Here is a 21,896-nt window from a genome sequence, read left to right as displayed (position 1 = left end):
AAAAGGAACTAGTAGGATCCAGTGAGGTAGAGGGAACTGGGACTCAGACCCACAACTATTGTCTTCCATCATGGCAGTCTGATGGCATCTCTTTCTGGAGTAGGATGGATGTTGCAACAGAAGATGTCATTGGAGGGAATGTGGGATCCCTTCTTTCTGCCGGTCCCATGCAGGAATTCTGCCATGGATAGCATGGAAGAATCGGCGTCAGTCATGTTAGTACTGTGTGCATTGTGATTCATGATGCCAGATACTGTAATGACATCATATCATAAATTATTTCTTTGGGGGCATCCACACCTCCCTTAATTGTTTCTATCCTTTGAAGACCTGCTGATTATGGCTGCATTATCCCTTAACTTCAAAAGTCCCAACCAATTAAAAGGTTCTGGGAAGGATTTTGTGACAGCTAAGGGTGTGGGATTTTTTATTTTTTTCTTTTTAAGAGAGGAATGAGCAGAAAATTAGGTGTTTGGTTTCCCTGAATTAAAAGAACATGCTGCCCCGTAGTATATGTATTATCCTGCCATTTCTTTAGGGCATATTTTGAAATTTGATACAGGGCAACCTTTGTGCTAGAGATGTACCTTTTGCCACTCCCGTGAAAATCCACCCAGAGATTGCCAAGTTGCAACCTGCAGTTCTTCCTGGGTTTATATATGGTTCCATGTTTGAGGAATTTTCCCTGAAGCAAAGATTATGTTCATACTGGCAGTGTTCTTCTCTGAAGCACAGTCCAAGCAGCCTAAAGCTGTCATGGACTGGTGGACTTACATGCTCTCCACAGCAGATAGCATAAGGAGAAGCTTTGGTCAGGAGTGTATGGTGCACTTAAGATCAGAACTGATTGACCAAAGAGGTTACTACTGGGAGCTATGAACAAACTTGGAGCTAATCAGCCCTTGAGAACTGGGGGAGGAGGGAAGGATGCAATGCTTGAATAAGGAGGCTGGAACTGCAGTCCAGTGGGGATAGATGGAAGGATGTGGAGTACAAAGAAAACTAAATGAGAGGTCAGGATAACACTGGGCCTGTGATAAGAAATCTGAAGAACACAGATTAGGGCTGCCTAGACAAAAAGCTTAGATGTAGAAGGAGTGGGACCAGGATGGCTGAGGACAGTAGTGTTCAGCTGTGTTGCTGGATATTTAGTAAGTCAGGAATTCTCATGGTAGACTAGAAGGTTCTGATGAGTTCTGTACCTTTCTGTGATGCTGTATGATAGAACTTACCTTGTTGGCTTGTTCCAAGAAACATAAAAATGCTTAAATTATGAAGACTTACTGAAGTTAAAGTCAAGGACTTGTAATGTAGAAACCAAAGTTGCTCTTAAATAGTACCTTACAGTGTTAGCTATGTAATCACATTTCCCTCTATCCCAATTTTATTCATCAGATGAAGGATACAATCAAGAAAAGATTTTTTTTGTAGGATTCTTAGCTAATTTGTTCTCAAGATGGAAAACATGTTGATTGAACACTGAAAATTAAGCATGCTATTTGAGGTAGTGAAGTCAGCATTTTAGCTGCAACCGAAAGTAATAGAAATGCTGCTTTAAATACATGCAACGTTATCTATTCTCTGAAAAAACAGCTCCTAAATGTTTCAAATTATATTTTAATCTCATTTGCAAAGCAATGATAACACCTTTTATCTCACATCTGTAGATGCTTATGAAGTATTCATGTGAAAGAAAATAAAAAAGGCCATGGTGTATTAATAGTTCTTTTAAACTAGGTAGGTATTGCTTAGTAAAGAAGTCTGAATGTTGTTTAAAGCCAAAGCTATGGAAGAGATGGAACAGGAATGGGCATGGATATCAAGTTGAGAACAAGTGGAGAGAGAATGGATCCCTTTCAAACCCTCTGATCTTTACTCTTGCCCTGCCTATGCTATTAGCAATTGATGGTGAAACCCAGTAACAAACAGTCCCATCCTGTCTTGTCGCAAACACCATTATCTGCTCAAAGAATTCTCTCAAGATTAGTTGTTTGTGATTTGGCACTTTCTGAGTGCTTAATTTCTTAGCAATGCTTTTAACCTACCAGGTTTGTATGTAATGTGTAACGTTTTTTTCTTTCCAAATGTAATACTGAAAGGTCAGAACCCTCAGTCGTTGTTTACAAGATGCATAAAGTCAGCTTGTCAGACATACAGCTGCTCCAGCTGACTTTAAAAATAAAAAAAAATAATAAATTTTAAAACTGAGAATTTTTACTTAAACCATGGGTTGAAATTATTAAAATGCTCCACAAATTCTTTGGAAAACATGAGGAATCATTCCTCCAGATCTGCTGAAAAGCAAGACTAACAGAGATGTGCAAATAAAGATTTCTGTTAAATGCCTAATTGCAAGGCATGAGTTTGACATTCTTCAAGCACATAAAAACTGTAAGTTTTACCTGTGGGGAGTATTTTATCAGCACATTTTTTATTCAAACAATAACCATTCTTATCAACCAGAACCAGGTTCAGTCTTGTTAATAGGATGAATTGGCAATGACTTCTGTCTACATAGCAACCAGCAAATATTGTTCCAGTGGTGTGGAGTGTCCAATAAGAGGCAGGGCACACTGGGGCAGCTTTGTTCATGCCACTAGCACCATGTTGCAGATCCTTCTCCTGACCACCCCCTCCCCATTTCACTGACGTGAACGTTTTTAGAGTATGATCTCATCTGCAAATTGTAAATACTTAGTGCTTTTATGACAGGAAAATATTACAAAGTGCTGAGGCTTGCTTCAGGAAGAATTTAGGTAGGAAGCATTTTAATTTTTTGTTACCAATGACTTATATTTACAAAAAAATTATACTCCTAATTATCCTAACTTCATGAGAATCCATGTGTGCCTTTTATTTAAAGTCCTCGCTGTCTTTAGGACCTCTTAGTCAAACTGCACTCAGCTGCCTTTTCTTGTTCATAAACAGGCAGTGATTGGAGAAAAAAACCAGAAGACTCTTCACTACCCTTGTTTATAAGCTCTTAACATCTCCCTCCTAATAATGCCTTTTAATTCTGCATTTCGTTGCTCAAGTGCCTTTACTTCACTCTGGATAGAAGAATAAACTGTGAAATACTTTATTGCTCATTTTTCGTTTCACATTCTATTAATATAGGATATATTTCTTAATATAGAATACACTTAGACCATCCAAAGAGATAAGCCATAAAACTGAGCCAGAAAGTATGCCTTGTAGGGAACCAAAAGTGGCATAAAGTTTAGAGTGATTAAGTTCTAACATGTATGTTTGTGATTTATGACATTAGAGATTATTTCTCTTTCATAAGTTTCCCCATAACAATCTTAGGCATGTGGAGACAAATGAGTGAAATGAGTGTTTAAAGACAGGAAAAATTAAAAACATGCAGAAAATTAGTCAGTAGCTACCTTGCATGTAAAGTAAAAGCACTGTTCACAAAGCAGTTTGTGCTTTCATATTCTTTCCTGGAGTAGCCCTATGAGGATCATCATGCTGCAGCTGATTTGTTCCAGAATTGCATACATTTGGTCTTTGTAAGACAGATGTTTAGTCACTCAAATAAAGTGACAAAACAGATTTGGTCTATATGGTAGCGAGATATCAAATGATTCCTTTAATATGAAATGTGTGTCATCTTACAGTAGTATTTCTCCACTACTTCACTATGGCTACTCAAAAATTATATCATTGTGTATTGCACTTATACATGTTTGATCTTGACCTTTCCATAGAATGCTTACAGAAATTCAAGCCCTGAACTTCATGGCTTCCTTTAGATCAAAACTGAATATTTTATTTTAATTAACATTTGTAGTCACTGATTTCCACATCTTGATGACCAATTAGCATACCAGCAGAATGATAAAATGAGATTAAAAGGTAGACAAACTTCTGTTTTTCTTAAGCATAGATGTTACAGAAGAAGAAAGGAATTTGATCATGCAATGTCCCTAGATCAAGGATCTTAATAACTAACTTCCATGGTATTTTTTTAAGCTATTCATTATTTACCTCTTTATTTGGTTGTATTGGGAACTTGGAATATTGACTTGTTATGAACCATTACAGTTTCATAGCTACAGAAAGCTCTTGTGCCATTGAAATAAAAAAAGGCAAGTGTCATTGCATGCTTAAACATTTCTGTTAAAGCCTTTTCCTTTTTTTAGTAAAAACATTCTCATGTGCTTTTCTTAATCTCCAAAGGCATAAATAGGGCTTGGAGGACTGCATTTGTAAGACTGAGAGTTGATTCAGCTTATAAATAGGTAGTTATCATGAATTAACATTTTCCCTGGGCTCAGCAGAAACTACTAACAACTTCAGTCTTGGAAAAGATGTACAAAAGGAAAAATTGTTAGCTCTTTGTATTTTAATGTCCTTTTTTAATTTCTGATTAGAACTATTTATTACGTGCAGTCTTGCCTCAGATTAAATCTTTATAGTCTTATATACTAATTCAGCCTAACTAATTGCAGTGAATAAGCTCAGCATACTTGAAGTAAATGTGTCTTTTGGAGCTGTAGGCATTTTTATGATTTGAGTATATATCACACTGCCATACTTGAAAATAGAGAGGAAGCAGCGTTTGAGCTTGAAAGAGAATTGGCTCATAGCTGTTATTATTTCTGGATATCCCCTGTAAGTAACAGTAGTAGCAGGTGCCGGTGAGCTCCAATTATCTTATTCCTAGAAGGGCCTACATTCATTTGGAAGAGCTGAAATAGTCTTTGTTGCTTTTGTCGGCCAGGAGCAGCCAAATACCGCTATTTAATGTTGTGATCTAGATGTTTCTTGCTTCAAATTTAGAAACAAGCAAATAAAAGCCTTCCTGTGGGGAGAAGTAGAAGTAAACTTATAAAATAATCTGAAATCCAGCTGAATATTAAATATTATGTGGAATATGCATTGAATGCTGTGAAAATTTTCACTACTTAAAGTTGTTGGTTTTTTTTTTCCTGTTTTGAAGGAAGGAAGGGAGAGCAACAGATATTCTAGCATCCATTTTATAGGATGAAGTCTATGACCTAAGAGGGGTCTAAGGCCTCAACTGGAAGGAAGCTACTCTGCCTTTTGTCTGTGTAGGATATGTTTAAGATCAGTGCCACTATTGTCTACTGAATATGTAAGAATTGCCTATTTCCTAGTTAGCTTTTACAAAGTAATAATGTTAAGTCCATAAATACATCCCTCTTTTTTTCTAGAGGGAATTAGAAGTCCCACAGCATAGCTGGGCCTGAGGGCCTGTTTGAAGCTCTCTTCAGAAAGCAGTCAAGGAAGAAAGGCTGTGTCAGATTCTATACTACAGGGAGAAGGGGGGTAGTGTCGACTATGTAAGCATATTACCAGCCAGGAGTTACTTACTATGGCACTATGTGTTAGTAATAGACTATGTAGTTTTGTCTGGTGAGTACTTTTACAGTGCAGTAAATTGTTTGTCAGGTTGAATGGCTGTTATATTCCTGGTCCTACCCTGGTAATATAGGCTAGATGTGTTTTCAAAACAGACTGCACAGACTGGTTGGGAAAATATCAGTCAGCAGTAACCATACTGATAGGATTTTGAAAGCAGGTTTATCAATCCAGATAAACAAACGTCTGTACAGTATAAGACTGGGATCTTCTTAAGGGGTAAGAGGTGGTAGAGAAGCAGAGTAATCAGCTATGGAAAGAGCTCTTGCAGAGACAAATTCTAGGATTGCTATGAATGAAGCGCAAATAGAAATGCATATGTAAGCACCAGCAGGAACAGCAGAGTAAGTTTTAAAAGAATGGCCTGAAATTATAGTGAAGAATGTAATTCCCAGTGGAGCAAATTAAAGATTATGTTGCTTCTGTCAAACCCAAAAGGTTGCATTTCAGTAAGACCAAAGCCTCTTGTTAGTTTAAGACAACAAGGGTGGGAAGAAGGTTGTAGAATATGCTATTTCTTTTTCTGTTAGCCCAGAAAGAAAAAAAAAAAACTGTAGCGAAAGACTCTCCATACCAACATTATTACCAATCAAGAAGAAACTTAGAGAAAACACGAGGACTTGATAGCCAGCATCCTTTGTTTTCCACATTGTATAGAAGTGATCTTAGCCAGACCACTAAATACATGTCTTGGTGCTTGTAAATATGTGGGTGTGAGAGTGTGTGTTAAAATCAAGAGTGGATGAAATCTATAAGGGAATGAGTGAGTAGTTGAAGTCAAATTAGCTGGAGATGCTGTAAATGATGTTTTATCTTCTGTAAGGCTTTGCACTGAGTTTTGTTATACTAATTTCTTACACACCTACCTAAAAACTAGAGGGAAGCATTTAATATTAAGTGTGCTCAGCTAAGAAAAACATACTGAAATGTCATCTGAAGAGTAAACGGAAAGCTGAAAAAGAAGTGTTAATTTGATATACATCCTCCTGCAGGCATGCTGTTACAGTAAAGAAAAAACCCAAACTGTACCACCAACTCCATGTTGCACAGCCAGATCCCTGCAGCCAGGGTGGGAAAACACTATACAGTTTTTAGAATAGTCATCTTTCCAAACTTTTGCAGTAAAATACATTAATAAATACAAGCAATACTGCAAATCATAGCAAAGCAAATCTTGTGATCACAGAACAGCATAAATGATCGTGTCTCTCACCCAACTTTTGTGGTGTGGTGACATGTCTGATATTTCACTGAAGCATCTCACAGGCTACAGCAGGTCACTGGAGGAATAAACTGACTTGCATGTTCTGTGAAATAGTGAAGAATGTGTCTTATATTGATAAACATGAATATTGATGAAGACTAGGAAAGATAATCAGGTAATAAGAATGTAAAACAAAGTTCTGCTGGGCATACTCTAGAAAAAGCTACATTGATGTAGCTGATCAGTCCAAGCCAGGCAAAATTCGCTTGAAAGACTGGTTTGTATTTTTTTGACTGCTTTCGTGATTGTCACTTCTGACACTTCTCACATGAATATTTGAAGGTATTTTTAAATCCCTCACAAATTTTTGTTGTAAGTTAAATATCCTTTTACATGAGACTATTTTAAGTTGAGTAGTTTAAGTTGACATTTTACTCTAATAGGATCTAGGAGGATTCTTTCTCTTCCCTCTGTGAGTAAGCCAAGAGATGTTATGTTTTGAATATTTACAGTTAATAAAATATTTTACAGGTCAAAGCTTATAAAACAGATACACATTTGTGAATAAACTTTGATGTCAAGTTATCCAATTAGTTTGGTGACAAGAAAAAATAAGCCTTTTGTTTTAACAATTGCTCATTGCATCTTCAAGCACAATTTTTTTTCTCAGGATGAGCAAGAGCATCTGTCCAGAGTGACACCAGCAGAAATTAAATGCAATTTGATTATGCTGTAATAACTCCATAATGACTGTGGAATTGCTTGTTCTGAATATCATGGAGTCAAGCTTAACTGTCAAGGTTACGATTTTTTATCCACTTAGCCAGAGCTGTCCTGTGAGTTCATCATTCAAGCAAAATGAGCTTGGTTGATAGATGATTCCTTCAGGGGAGCTCAAGATGCAGTTCCCATTTCTCTTGTGAAAGTAATTCACATTTGGAGACAGTGTCACTAATCCTTTGTCCTCTGATTATTTCCTGTGGGTTCAGATATTTATTTTTTCTTTAAGGTGTTTTTGCACTTTAAGGTGATCCCTTAGCGTCTCATTTTAGAAAAGACAGTTTACATCGCAGTAAATCAACTTGCTGTGGAGTTAGCATTTATGGTGTAAGAACAGCAGAGAACTTATACAGCATTCTGATTTAGTGCCAAATAATTTGTTATCTATCTATGTGTTTCTTAATAGTGACATCTTTGGCTGATTGTATGGTAACATTAGCTAGCTGTGAGTTTCTACTTATTACTAAACAGGAGAGCACCCATTTCAGGGAATTCTTCAAGGATGCTAATGGAAACTGTTGGTGTTTAGTCCTCATGTTAAAATGAAACGTGTCCAGTATAGTAATTAATATACATAGCTTCTTACATAGCATTTTATTTGAAAAAGGTCAGCATGTATTGTCACATTTCATTTGATTATCTTTCTAGCTGTTGTAATATCAACCTTTCTCCTTTCTAATTATGACTGAAAAATGACAGTCCAATCTCTAGAATTACCATTCCCATTAGCTCATGTTATGAGAAATAAAATACTAGGTGACACCTCTTAGAAAGGAAAGCTGCAAGCAGGTGTACTGAGTTTAGTTCAATTTTTAGTTTTACCCTAAATTCATTAGTTCTCCTAATCATCCTAAACATTCATTAAGTTCATGGCTAAACTTACAGAGAACACCAAAGGTCTTAGCCCTTTGTAGTTCGCTTTATTCTCCTTATAGCCTCGATTTTGTGTGTAATGTATCTGTGAACATACTGATCTTTATACCTAACACATTTTTTTAATTTCACTTGACTTTCAGAGACTTGATATCGTTTTGCCAGGTTGAAGGTCCTGAGACATAAAACCTTCATGCTATACTGTCCCTGTTCAGCAGTGGGACAAACACTGCTTGGATACCTATGTACTGCACTCTAATGTACAGTCTGGATATCTTCCCCACCCGACTCCCCATAATTCAGTTGACCTTTGGATTTCTAGGGTTTTCTTCCCCCTCCTGCTCAGTTTTGATACAGAATGACAAATATTAAAGCAAAATGTATTATTCTGTGGTTTGCTCCCTCCTTTGTGAGTCATCACACATTGAAAGAGGGTTTTAGTGACTTTATGTTAATAGCGGGAAATTCAAATTGCTTGTTTTCAGTCATATGCTGATGCTTTCAGGAATTTAAAGCAGCTGTTCAGAATTAATCACCTGGATGAAGAGTTTTTTATTTACCTGCTTAGCTTTGAGGTAATGTTTGCCTGTACTTAGGTGCTTAGAAGGATTTGACATTTGGGTAGCTTATCTTTGTATTTCTTTGACTAGGGAATGGTGTCAACAGTACTACCATATGCTTTACAGCGATACTGAGCTGAGTTATCTAGAACATTTCCATGAGAATCCATATTACAAAAGAGGTGTAAAATCTAATGGAAGAGTGTAGTAACTACTGATGGAGTAAGCTTTAGTGCACCTACAGTCTGTGTCTAGCAATCCTATGGCTCCTGTGTGTGTTAAACTCTGTCCAGAGTGTAAGTAGTTGTTGAAAACTAAATTCAGATTAAAATCAATATTATTCCTCTCATTTCTCCAGTGAAGACCTCAGAACATATATTTCTGTGTTTTAGCAATTTTTTCCTCAGGTTACAAAAAGTGGGATTGAGAAAAAAAAAAGAAGCTCTGTATCAGCGGAAAATATTCTTGTGCTCTGCTCCTGTATAGCAGTGTGAACAGAAAGCAGATGACTTTTATAAATAGCTCAATCTCATGTGCAGTTTTACAATCTGTACACATATCAAAAGGAGAAGTCTTGTCCTCCAATTTAAAAGGAATGCAGCATTAACTGTGAGCTGCTACTAAGAATTTGCTATGGAGATACCCATTTTGCAGTTCCATTTCAGTAGCTGCCTCTTGTAGAACAAATGTCAACCGTAGCTGTAACATAAAACAGATTCTTCAACTTCTTGACTTCATGATACAAGTTTAATAATGGATCTGAACTATCTATCTTACCTATTGGTAGATATCTGTCCCTGGTTTTCTAGTCTCTCTTTTCTAGTTTGGAACATGGAAAGGAAACCAGGAAAGCATCTTTGCTTTTGAATGTATATTTGCAGGGAAGACCTGCAATTTTAGTACACAAACAACATAATGCTTGCAAAATTAAGACTGCAGTTTGAGGTCCTTTAAATGGATCATATCATGACCTTTAAGTAGTTCAAAGTATTTGTATTCTTTTGTCCAGTACTTCAGTTTTACACATAGCTGTCCTTGGAACAGAGAAGCTGTTGATGGAACCATGGTGGCACAGACAGACTTGACTTGCCTATGCTTTTGGCTACTTTACAAAGTATGTAAACCATCTATGGAAAATGGAGCATTATTACCTAGCAAGCTTTAATTTTTGTTTGAGGTTTGTGCATAATGGTATCTTTCTGCTTTCTCCAAGTCAAGGGGCCAGTGTTTGGAATTGTATAAGTATATAAGCAGCAAGTAAGTGTAAATTTATTTCTATCCTACATGCATGGGTCACTGCAACAAGCAGTAAGAAACCAAAATTAGTGATATGTGTTATAGGAGTAGTCAGGAGCAAAGGGAAGGGAAAGAAATGATAAGTTTTTCATTAATTTACTGCATGCTTAAAATAAAATGCCTTACATTTTAAATGGAGAATTGGCATTTTCAGCAGTATCCAAAGGGGAGGCTGTGAGTAAACTTCGGCAAACATAGATGCTCTGTCTGTGTCCTAAGAGCTCTGACTGGCATGTGGCAATGGGATGTTACTTCTGGCCCTGTGTGGGCTTGATGATCTGCTGAGTCCCTGGCATACCCATCTGCATAGCAAAGTTCTGTGAAGACATCAAGGACTTGGCAACATTGTATGTATCTTAACAATACAACAAGCCTCGATTTGCCAACAGGTATTGCTGTATGAGCTCATTCACTGAATGCAGAAACAAAAGCCAGCTTTTCTGTGAGAGGGGAAAGAGAACTTTTTGCCAGCTGCATTAGTCATTAGTCCTCTTAACCTAGCTTAACCCTTTTGTGCACAGCAAAGCTGTGAGGGAGCAAGGAGTGTTTGTTTGAATGCTTTGTGGATGCTTTTTGCATTTGTTCATCAGCTGCTGTAGAGCAGCTGGCCATGCTGCAAGAGTGAAACTTTAAGAATGTGTTTCCAGATCTGCTTGGGCAGTTTGCCATCCAGTTTGTGAAGCTATTGTTGAAGGTATGCAATAATCACAAATACTGCACTGGAGAGCAGCAGGATATCTGCTTAAGACATTTGTGACAATGTATGCATGGATTATCCATTTTTTCACTATAAATTCTGCTTGCCATGCAATTAGCTCAGAGCTTGCATTGCAGAATGATGTGAAGTGTGATCGGGTTCTAGCATGAAACACACATGCAGTCTCTCTGCTTTTATTTTTGTATATTGGTTACTCATGCTCATACATACGGCATACGTTTTCATATGAACAGAGTACAACTACCTTGTCAAGTAACATTGAACTGAAGGAAAACAGCATGCTGATAACAGCTCATCTCCAAATGCAAGCCAAAGGGATATTAAGTATGCATGATAGACAGTTAAAGAGCAGACTGTGGCCTCCTGGCAGGTACCTCCATTCTTCCTGCAGTTTTCAGACTTCCTGCCCTAGCTGCCAGTAGTGCTGTAACTCACCCCTTGGCTGTACCTACTAGGGCTGAGGAGCAATCTTTCAGTTGACAGCATTACCTACACTTTACTTAAGCCCACCCAGGTGGGGAGCCCACTCATCTTTGGGGAGCAGATGTGAGCAAGCAATAAGGGTTCTGGGTCCTGTTTTAAAAGGCCATTTAGGAAGAGGGCACAGCAGGAGAGGTGGGGGTAAGGTACATGCTTTAGGCATAGTGCACTAGAGATAAGGTGTCTTAGCTTCTCCCATTTAATGATATGCTTTGCTTTGTCTATGGCTGATCTACAAGAAGTGGCCTTCTATGGGTAAGACTGTCCTCATATAAAAGCTTCAGTTCAAAAAGCTCCTCTGATGTACTGTGTATATTAATTGCCCAGGCATGTGTACATTACATTTACACCAACTCTTTTCCAGGTATCCTGAAATTTCCTTCTGTGTAAAACTTCACAAGCTCAGCTTTGTCATAGAGATACTTTACATGGAATGAAGTTAGGAAAGCTTATCTCTTCAAAATGTAAAACCTATAATCAAGACATGGCACTGTTCCTGTTTCAGTGATTTTGTTTGTTCTTTCATCTTGCCACCACCAAATACAAACAAAAAACTCAACTGAATAGCCTCAGTTATAAGAGCATGGAATTTCAAAGGACTGTAGAAAAAGCTAACTCCATGTATGCTAGCTCACTGCATGAAAAGCACTGAAAGTGTGTCAGCAGCAGAGGGTTAGACAGCCTTTTTCTGTAGAAACCATGATCTTAGAGAATCCCAACTGTTTGGGAAAGCTTGCCTTCTGGATGTAGCTCCACAGCATTTGAAAGTTATCTCTTCAGTGTGGCCACACTCCAATCCTGATTTCTCTTCAGCTAAACGTTTCTGTCTCTTTCTGGCATAATGAACTGGAGGCCAGTTTCAAACAGAATTTATCGTAAGTAGAGATTTCAAAGCTAACTACTTAAATGTTTCTGTTAAAGTAAGAAACCAATCTTAACATACCTACTGAGCTTAAGGCTTCTTTGTTGGTGTAAATCGTTACTCAAGATTAGTGTTTTGTTTGTCCAGCTGCCTGTAGAATCACCTGTGTATATGCTAGAGCAGAAGTATCGATGTCAACACAGTGTATAATGTTTGGTAGCTAGGGGGCATAGAAGGGATTGCAAGGTGCACGTTTGTGGGTTGACACTGATGCTCTTATGGGGAAGAGAAAGTGATTTATGTAACACAGCTTTCTCACATATTAAGGGGGCATAAACATAAATTATGCATATCTGTAAGAAATCTTCCCTGAAGAATAGCCTGGGTTTTATTGCTTGTAAAATTAAAATGTTGTATCTATTCCGTGGATTAGATACAGGTAAGAAATCACTTTCTGAATTGGCCCAAACTAACTGGTAATGTTTAAGGAACATTTATAAAACAGTGCTCTATGCCATTGCGAGTAAAGTGAGCCTGAGGGAAAACCATATCCAGAATTTGGGATAATTTAGCTTTGCAAAGGGACAAAAACTTCATATGTGATGTGAATCTGAAAGAAAAAAAATCTTCAACCCTCTTCAAGGGTAGAGGTAATATTTTATAAGTATTAACATGGGATAAACATGGTTGTCATTACTGCTAACTGTATGATGTTCCTTTGGAAAGGCAATATGCACTTGAAGAAGCGGCAGTTCAGGTACATGTGTCTTAAACTGCAAATTGGCAGTTTTTTTAGACAGTGGATTGGAAATCAGGTATAACTTTTAAATGGAAAAAAGGACCTACGATAAAACAACATAGCTGTTTTGGAAACTACATGTAAGAAGCAGTTAGTTTCCCTAACACACCCAGAGAAAGCTGGGAGGATCAGCAATTAAAGGGAAAAACCTGGGGCATGAGGTAACAACAAATAGCCTTTACATTGGAATATATATTTTTAAACAGACAAACAACAACAAAAAACAAGTATATTGCATGGTGCTTCTTAAATTATGTATTTTAATATCCTGATATTTAATAAATAGCCTGGTTTTCTGAAAGGGATGACTACTTTAAATATTTTTAAAATAGTGTTTTGATGAGCAAAACCTGCACTGAGTACTTCATAACACAAAACATCTGAGGGTCTACAGAAAAACCTGAATTTTAAAATCCCATGAAGGGGAGGAAAATAAAGTTGAGTACAGCTTTTATTACTATTGGCTAGAAACACTACCAAATCCATGCATCAGCATTCACATACGCTTCCTTCTTCAAGGGTTCAGCAATGCATTAGAAGGGGAATAGCACTGTGTGGTAAGCATGACTTTTGCTCTTGGTTGGGGGGGTGGGGGGGCCGCGGGTGTCCTCATTTTATTTTCTTTTTTAATCTGCCTATGAGCTCATTTCCTGAACTCATTTTCCTCAGGACTCAGGAATAGAAATATGTGATTTACCTCAAGTTACTTTTGAAGAATTACTGCTGCACAGTTAATCCGCTTGAATAGCATTTTTAAGATTTTTTCAAATCATGAAAGGAGATTTGTCCCAGAAGTAGGTGAAGCAGGCAGCCTGGTAAAACTCAGCCTTCACTCCACAGCTATCCAAACAGCCAGAGCAAGCTCAATTCTATATAAAATGCATTGATTGATGTTCAAGGGAGGCCTGTTGCAGGCGATGCGTGAACTGGGACCCCTTTATGGTCCAGACAGCATCTCTGCTAGGTGATCTATTGTGAAGTTTTCCCCCACCCAACCTAATCCTCAGTGTCTGTGCCAAAATAACTTTTCTGGAAATAATTCTTAGGGAGTTTATTTTAAAAAAATTTCTATGTTGACTCCAAAGTTAAAGAATATGTAAAGAGTATGTAAACAAATGAGATTTCCTTAAAAAAAGAGAAAGAATTAGATATACTTTGGATAGGTCATTTAAATATACTTTTAATTTCATTTTCTGCTGATAACAATACTTCCTTTATGAAAAATATTAATTTCTAAGTTATTTCTAGTCCTTACTCTATATCAAATATAATTTCTGGTTTTTTCTGTTTCATTGATAATAAAAACATTTTAACCCTCCAGAAAGAAATGCAGCTTTGTAATACAGAGTATCTCTCAAAATGTAATGTTACAAAAGCTTGAAAAAGAAAAAATGTGGCCACCTTTCTAACTTATAAAAGACCAATAGTGACAGAAAGAGATTTCTTTTTAAACAAGTAGATGTACATGTTGTTTATCTCTTTGCAGATGGACATGGATTTTTGGCTTATTTAAATGCTCCCCTTATCTAACATAAAGCATCGGTACAAACATTTCACACTTTCTGTTACTAGTAAACCAAAGGAATCAGATGGGCTTTTATGAAAACAGTCTCAATATCGTGACTGTAAGAACTTCTCAAGTACTGATTAATTTAACATCAGAACCCAGCACAAGGGTTTGTTTCTTCAGTTTAGCTGCTTTCTTTATGAGAATTTAAAAATGCTGGCTGACTGTCAACTGTGCTGGATGCTTCTACTGCTTAGTAAACACATCTTGAAAAAAAATGCAGCATTTTTCAGTTAGCTTAAACTAATCACTGTTTCGTTAAAAAGAGGTTGTTCTTCCCATTTTAAAGCTTTGTTGTTGCTGGTTCTCAACCTGCTGTTCACTGAGAACAGAAGGGTTTATTGTTCGGTGAGGAGGTCAGGATGTTTATAGTCTTGCAGGGGTTTGATGGAATAAAAATCAACTTATTTTTTCACAAACTGCTGTATGACTTTCAGTGTATGGCAGTTCTCTTGCTGTCAGTTAAAAACTTGATCGGTTCAAGAACTCAACCTTTAAGACATGAGAAAACATAGGGGCTTTCCATCCCAGCTTAGCTACACTTCTTAGAATCACAGAATGGTTAGGGTTGGAAAGGACCTTAAGACTATCCAGTTCCAACCCCCCTGCCATGAGCACCTCACACCAGACCATGTTGCCCAGGGTTCTGTCCAACCTGGCATAATGACATAAAATAAAATTAGGAAAAACTTTAAAAAAAGAGACCTGGGATAGAACTAGGGAGCACACTGAAGGTTACCTTACAAGAGTGCAGCAAGTTTTAGGAATAGTTTGTTATTTTTTACAACCAAATCTGACACTTCTCTCTAGCCCTACTCTGGATCTATAATTTCTTGTGAAAGGAAAAGTATAATTTTCTTCTTGAATGCTCTGAAAGTGTTCACTTATTTGTGAAAATATCCAGAAAGAAGTACTTAGGTTTTTATTTTCTGACAGAATGTAATGGAGAATCGTTACCCATTTCCACACTCTATGTTTGTATGTTCTCTCAACATGAGAATGAACTAAAACTGCAGATAAATAGGAGCATCAGAGGAGGTATGAGATTCTCAAACTCTGTGTCAGTTAAGAAGAATAATTCCCATGAGCTATAGCCTCAAGCAGAATAATCCCAGTGTATGAATCATATGGACAATGCATGAATTAAACAAGTGGATGAGTTGAGTTTTAGAAATGCTTGATTCCCCTCGACTCCACCCTACCATTATCCTAGTTCTTGCATCCTTTTAAGGTGCTTTTATATTTAATCCCTCAGCAATTTAAATGGAACTTATTTCAGGACTGATTATTATATACTTATCCTGAGATTACAACTGATTCAATAAACAAACAAAAGTAAATGATACTTTAACTCTGTGAACAAATTCTTCAGCCATTTGACTTGTTTCGGCTTGGGATACCTGCATGGATTCCCCCCTAAAAGTAAACAAATGTTCATTGAAATCAGATGTAGCAACTGATTTGAAAAGTAATAGTTATTAAAATGGTTCTTGGGCCTTTTAGTCTTTGGGGAATTCCTGTTCGTGTCTAAAGAGAGATGCCAACTCTACAGGATTCTTACATTCTTCCAGTGCTCTGGAATATCATTCATGTGGTGTGACTGACTTTCAGGCTTAAGTGCAGATGGGGAGGATTTTTATTTGTGTAGTAGTAACAAATACATATTTCTACCACTTTATGTTATGATGCAACTATAAAGCATTTGGAAAACCAAACTTGTCTGAATGCACACTGTCAGTGTGATACAGATACTAAACCTGAGGTCATTCTCCTTGAGGCTGTAGCTTGTATGTAACGTGCATTTTAATAGGTATTGGGTTTGAAAAGTTTGTGATTTCTTTGGAACTTCAAATAGGTATGATACTCCTTCTGACCTTGGGTTGTGCAGAAGAGATCTCATTAATTAGTTTATTCTGAGATATTTGAACACATCCCTTTATATTCACAGCCTATAAGGCTGTTCCTAATACCTTGTTCTTCTGCATCTCTGCTGCTTATATAGAAGTGAGTTAACAATGGAAATAGAAACGCTAGAGGCCACACAAACAGAATTATGTATATACTTTTTCAAATAAGAAAGATTTCATGAAAGGAAAGCGTAATTACAGTTTCAATTTCCTCTGAGTTAGACGATATTTTCTGTAAAAGTTTAGTCAACCTTTTTGGAAGGGAGGAAGTTATTACATTATTTCTCCAAGAGACAGAGAAGACTTGGGAACAATACAGTAAGTCTCATTTTCATAAATGTCTGATTGCCCTTTAGGCCCTTTTTTGACATGAAATAATTTCAGAACATGCAGATACTTCACACATCATCTTTACAGAGGAAAAAGCTCCTCTAAACCTATGCCACAGAAACACTTCCCCTTTTTCAAACACTAATCTTCAGGAGCAGTGGAGAGGCTGAAGATCAGGAAAGAGCATATTTTGGGTCGGAAGATACAGGAACTATAGAGAGGCTATATGGATAGAAAAAGCAAAACCTATAACTGTTTTCTGAATCCAATATAAACACAGCATGGGTCATCATTTGAACAGTTTAGGATATGTAGATACTAAAAGGAAAATACTTGAATTGGGAAAGTGCAGGCTGGCTGACCTTAGTGTTCTACCTTCTTGCAGGTCTTCTTTCTTGTATTAGGTTATAGCCATTGTTTTGCAAGTGCTCCCTATATCCAAACACTGTGTGATTTTTACTGCTGAACACCAAATTTACACAGGCTATTAGTGGGAAACACATTTGTGTGTACAGAGTACAAGATACTAAAATTGTTCAATGGCCCAGTTTACCTGAGCTGTCTAGTAAGTGCTCAAAAGAAACAATTTTTTTTCCTCTTAATACATGGCTTTATTTTATTATACTATAATTCTGGGAGGAAAAAAAATTCAATATGATGGCTTTTTCATGCACACTGGCCAAGAGGGTCTGCCATAACCTCTCTGAATTGGCCTTACCGTATAGTAATATAAGAAAAACTTGCTTTTTAGAAGCTACTACCTGTAGTCAACTCTGACATTACACATTCTGTATTACTTTTTGCTGATTATATTTTCTTATGCGTGTGTCTAATGCTTCAGGAATTACTATAGCCATCTGGTCTAAGCAGTAAGCAGTTTATGACAGCTGTATCTTACCAGTCAAAATGTCACTACCACGAAGTGTCTCATTTCTGTGTAAAGAGATTGAACTTTCAGTGAAAGAAACTGTAATATATCTTTTCTTTTCCTTCCTTCCTCCCTTAACTAGAAATGAAAACATTTGAAAAACAACTGAATTCTGGTAAATATTCATCAGAATTTGAAACCTGAAGCTCATTTTTTTGTATGCAGAAAATAAGATGTTATCTGGAGCACGTAACTGCAAATTAGCAAATATACAATTGTTGCAAGTTTCATAAATGGGATAGTGTTACATTATGTTTGAGTTAAATAACAATGTTCAATAACAATGCATAAATAATAAATCATTTATGTAGCTGAGACCCCTGAAATATTCAATATTTTAATTCAGCAATTACTCAAAAATAAACAATCCCAGGTATTTTTTTGTGCCATATATCTTTGTCATCTATGACAAGAATAAAATAATGTCATATCTATATTAGTAATGATTTGTTTGATGGATAAATATTGTGGAATATCAGCTACTGAACTACTCAACCGTACTTTATCATATCTCATTTGAGTTTTTGGTTGTCTGGGTTTCAGAGTCTTCTGAAAGCAGCATCACAGGTTTGGGTCTGATTATGACAGAAGTGCTCAGACAGAGGAAAGCAGGTGACAGCTCTCCACCTTACTTTTTGTTTGCTTGCTTTTTTGTGTGTTTATTTTGTAGTTTTATACTTTTGCTGAATCCATATTCTTTTAGGACTGTGCTTTTTCATAATAGCAAATCAAATTGAAATGTCTGGACTAAGACTGAGTTTTGGACTAACCTCTTCATCTGGAGACTCAATTGCAAATGAAACTCAATGTGGGCTTATTGTTGTCCACTTAAAGCATATGTTTTTCAACTTAGATCTGTAATTAGCCAATTCAGCAAATTCAGTGCAGCTGATGTTCAAGTTGGGATGAGGTGTGGACTAAATGCCCTTAGGTAATCTTATCTGTTCTTGATCTTTTCTTGCCTGTGAAATCTGTCAGGTTAAATTTGGGCCGGCAAACTTCAAGACAGTAAAGGAAGCCAAGCTCTGTAATGCTACAAAGGAGTAAAGTGCCCACAGAAAAGTACATCACAGTAGGGCTCAGTGAACTTCCTGATACAGAACTTGGATTTATTGTAACTTTTATGGCTTTACAATATATTGAAATTCCATCTCTAGTGAATATGCAGGAAGGCAAACTTAAATCATCAAGACTTCCTTTCATTCCAGATGGTTTCTATAGGCTTCTGAGATTTACCTTCAACATAGAGTGTATTTGTAGCTTTAAAATTTATCACAACAATTGGTTTTGCTACTGGCTTTGGAAAAGTACTGTAGTTTCTTTCATGCAATGGGAATACAAGGAAGTGTATTATATCAGTTCTATAAAATCTAAGCTCCTATCCAAAGCTCCACTAGTCTTTCCTTTAGGAGAAAAAGGTAGGTCCAGAAAAAATACTGACCCTGGATATGGAAATCACTAGGTCTGATCTACACACTGTGGAACACAGTCTTGTGTAAGCAGATGGCTGGTTTATGCCATCATTGTTGAAACTGGCATGCATGAGTCTTAACTTCTCTCTTTTCTCCCTTTCTCACTTTGATTTCTGGTTTGAGAATTAGTATTTCAGAGCTATTCATTATGGGAATTGATCAGTTTTGATTTTCTAAAATAGATAGTACCAGGTCAGATGGCTCAAAATCTTGGGCTAAACTATTCTGCATGAGATGAAATTAAATCCAAAATTGCTATGACCTTTCTTTTTATTATCATGGTTTAATTAAACCTTTTAAAAATTAATACTCCTCTGCAATGTACTACTTTTTGATGGGTGTAGTATGCTAAAACATATAAATGGTGTTGTGTTTTATTGTAATATTTTGAGGGCACTTGCTTGAGATTGAAGCCCTACAGGGTACAATAAAGATACCCCTGAAATTGTAACTAATCACAGAGAGTGCTTCTAGGTGTATAGGTAGTTTTAGGGGTCATCATATTAATTCAACAGAGTCCAGATTAAATACAACTAATAAAAAAAAATAATGAGGTTATCACTAATGATTTAGTGTTTTGCCTGAATTTTTTTTTTCACTTATTCATGACTATTGGTAAGTATTTTAAACCCCCAAAAGTATTGGAATCAATATTCTAAAGCTTTTTACAAACCCCCTGATAATAGTTACATTATAACTTTCTGATTATCTAGGCAGGAAGCCTTAATTAGTTGTTGTTCTGTGAGGTTTTTCTTGTTTGTGTTGTGTTGTGGTTGTTGGTTTTCTTTTTGACAGAGAGTACTTTCTGAATGTGGAATTTGTTTAGGAAAATGTCTGAAAAAGGGTGAAAATAAGCTACATAGAGACTTTTCTATCCTTACTTCAACATTATATTGTAAAGTTGCAACATTTGCTATTTAAAAAATCACATTAAGCAGTGCCTAGAAATATCTGCGACTGGAATTTAGGAACTTGTGGAAAGGCAAACGTGATGCTGTTTTTTTTACATGTAATGAACTTCAGTAGCTGTTTCTGTTTTTTCTCTCCAGTTTGCAAACAAATGCACAGTGTGAAATTCACTCTGGCTTTGCTATTATCAAGTAGATTGCTACTAAATCATGCATCTCATGATGTGTCTTTGTAAGTGTAGAGCTCTTCAGTTGCAGTTTAATAGTGCAATCAAATGAACTGCAAGTCAGGTTGGAATTTTCTCTCTATCTACTCTTGAGATCAGAATCCTGGGGTAGAGACACTCTCAATACATGCAATAGCAGCAGAGAATGAGGGGAGACGGATCACTACATTACTTCCTTCATGTTATTTTTGGATATGACTAGCATTCCTCCCCTTACACACACCCTCTTTTCTCCCCTGCCCCCATCTCTTACATGCATTACAAGCTCATACAAACACTATCACGTACTCCGAAGCAAAAGCAAGAGCAACAGTTGGACTGAAGCCAGAGGACTTAAACTCCGCTTCCTCATTGCCAGCAGGCTTTGTTCTTTGGAATCAGTCAGAACTAGGGAGAACGTCTTCACTGCCGATCGTGAGTGGCTGGAATTTGTCAACTTGGCTGTCTATTAATTTTTTCTGTGTTCTTCTGCCGACTAGGCTGAATTTAGAGCAGCAAAGCTAAGAGACGGGGGTAGTCAAGAAATAAAGGATCCAGAGACGAGCTTTTTTGAGGGGTGTGGGGGTCAATCTCTTCTGCAACGGTAAGTGCCAGCATTAAATGTGTATAAAGATGCAAGGAACAATAAGGTGCTTTAGCTGTTTTACTACAATAGAGGAGGAGAAAAAGTACATGAGTGAATCATACAGTGTGTACTCAGTTATGGTGTTTTCAGAATAGTGTATACCAGTAAAATATTCCTCATTTCTCCCTTTTCATAAATCACTGTAAGAATTTATGTATTTTAGAAAATTTCCTAAGTACCTGTACAATTCTGTAAAGCTTTCCAAATGTCTTTATTATCAGGTTGTCTGTAAATCTGTTTTGTCTTAAAACCACACGTAGTACAGAGTAACTAGCAGAGTAACCCATTTGCTGTAAGTGCAAGAGTTGAACCTGGGAAGTATCACAGAGGATACGAATAGAACTGAAGTTCAGGGGCATGGGGGAGTGAAAAGGGATGAGATGCTTCCTAAGACTGTTTAGGTTATAGGAACCAAAAATAAACTTGTTTTAAATGACTGGCATTCATTCAGAGCACACACACCTCCTCCTCCCCTCCACAGCATTAGGAGCCAGGGGAATCTGTGTTTGAAAACAAAAAGCTTTAAGGGTCTACTGTTCTGGGGCATGCAAGTGAAAGCTAACGTACAGTAGAAAAGAGTGTATGCTTGCATAAATTACTCAGATTGAGGAGAGGAATTGCAAAAAGAAACTTGGTTTTCTTCCCATAAGCAAAATTATTTAGTTGTTCTTGCTTTATAAAAGTGTTAACACTGCTGCCTTTTAAGTTTGCTAGCAGAATGGATTCTTTTGTCTTAAGGATCCTTTTTTTATATCTTCTTGTCTTGTCTTTAGAAAAAGTTTTATAATAATCAGCACAACAGCAGGTTAACCCAAATGCCTTGCTTTCAGAAATGCCATCTAGCTGTCAAAGGAAATTCACTGTTGGAACCCATTTGTTTTAAAGTTACTGATAAGCCCTGCTATCAGCATGCTATTACGTCTTGCTACATGGGCTATCTTAATAAAGTGATAAATAACAAACCCTTGA

General features: G+C 36.9%; 1 protein-coding gene across 5 annotated transcripts in view; it reads left to right on the top strand.

Moving 5' to 3' along the window:
* Positions 1-21,896, top strand: part of PALLD (palladin, cytoskeletal associated protein) — a 191,154-nt gene that overhangs the window by 25,070 nt on the left and 144,188 nt on the right. For 2 of the 5 annotated variants that reach the window (XM_031045801.2, XM_031045798.2), the window contains exon 1: positions 20,489-20,885. The exons of 2 other annotated variants lie outside the window; for them this stretch is intronic. The gene's annotated coding sequence lies outside the window, so the exon portion shown is untranslated. Of the gene's footprint in view, positions 1-20,488; positions 20,886-21,896 lie in introns of those variants that run through there. One more of the 5 variants, XM_031045800.2, reaches the window with a different exon arrangement.

This window comes from Melopsittacus undulatus, chromosome 7, assembly GCF_012275295.1.
Source record: "Melopsittacus undulatus isolate bMelUnd1 chromosome 7, bMelUnd1.mat.Z, whole genome shotgun sequence".
Lineage (NCBI taxonomy): Eukaryota > Metazoa > Chordata > Aves > Psittaciformes > Psittaculidae > Melopsittacus > Melopsittacus undulatus.
Note: the sequence above shows the minus strand (reverse complement) of the source record. Positions and strands in the feature narration are given on the sequence as shown.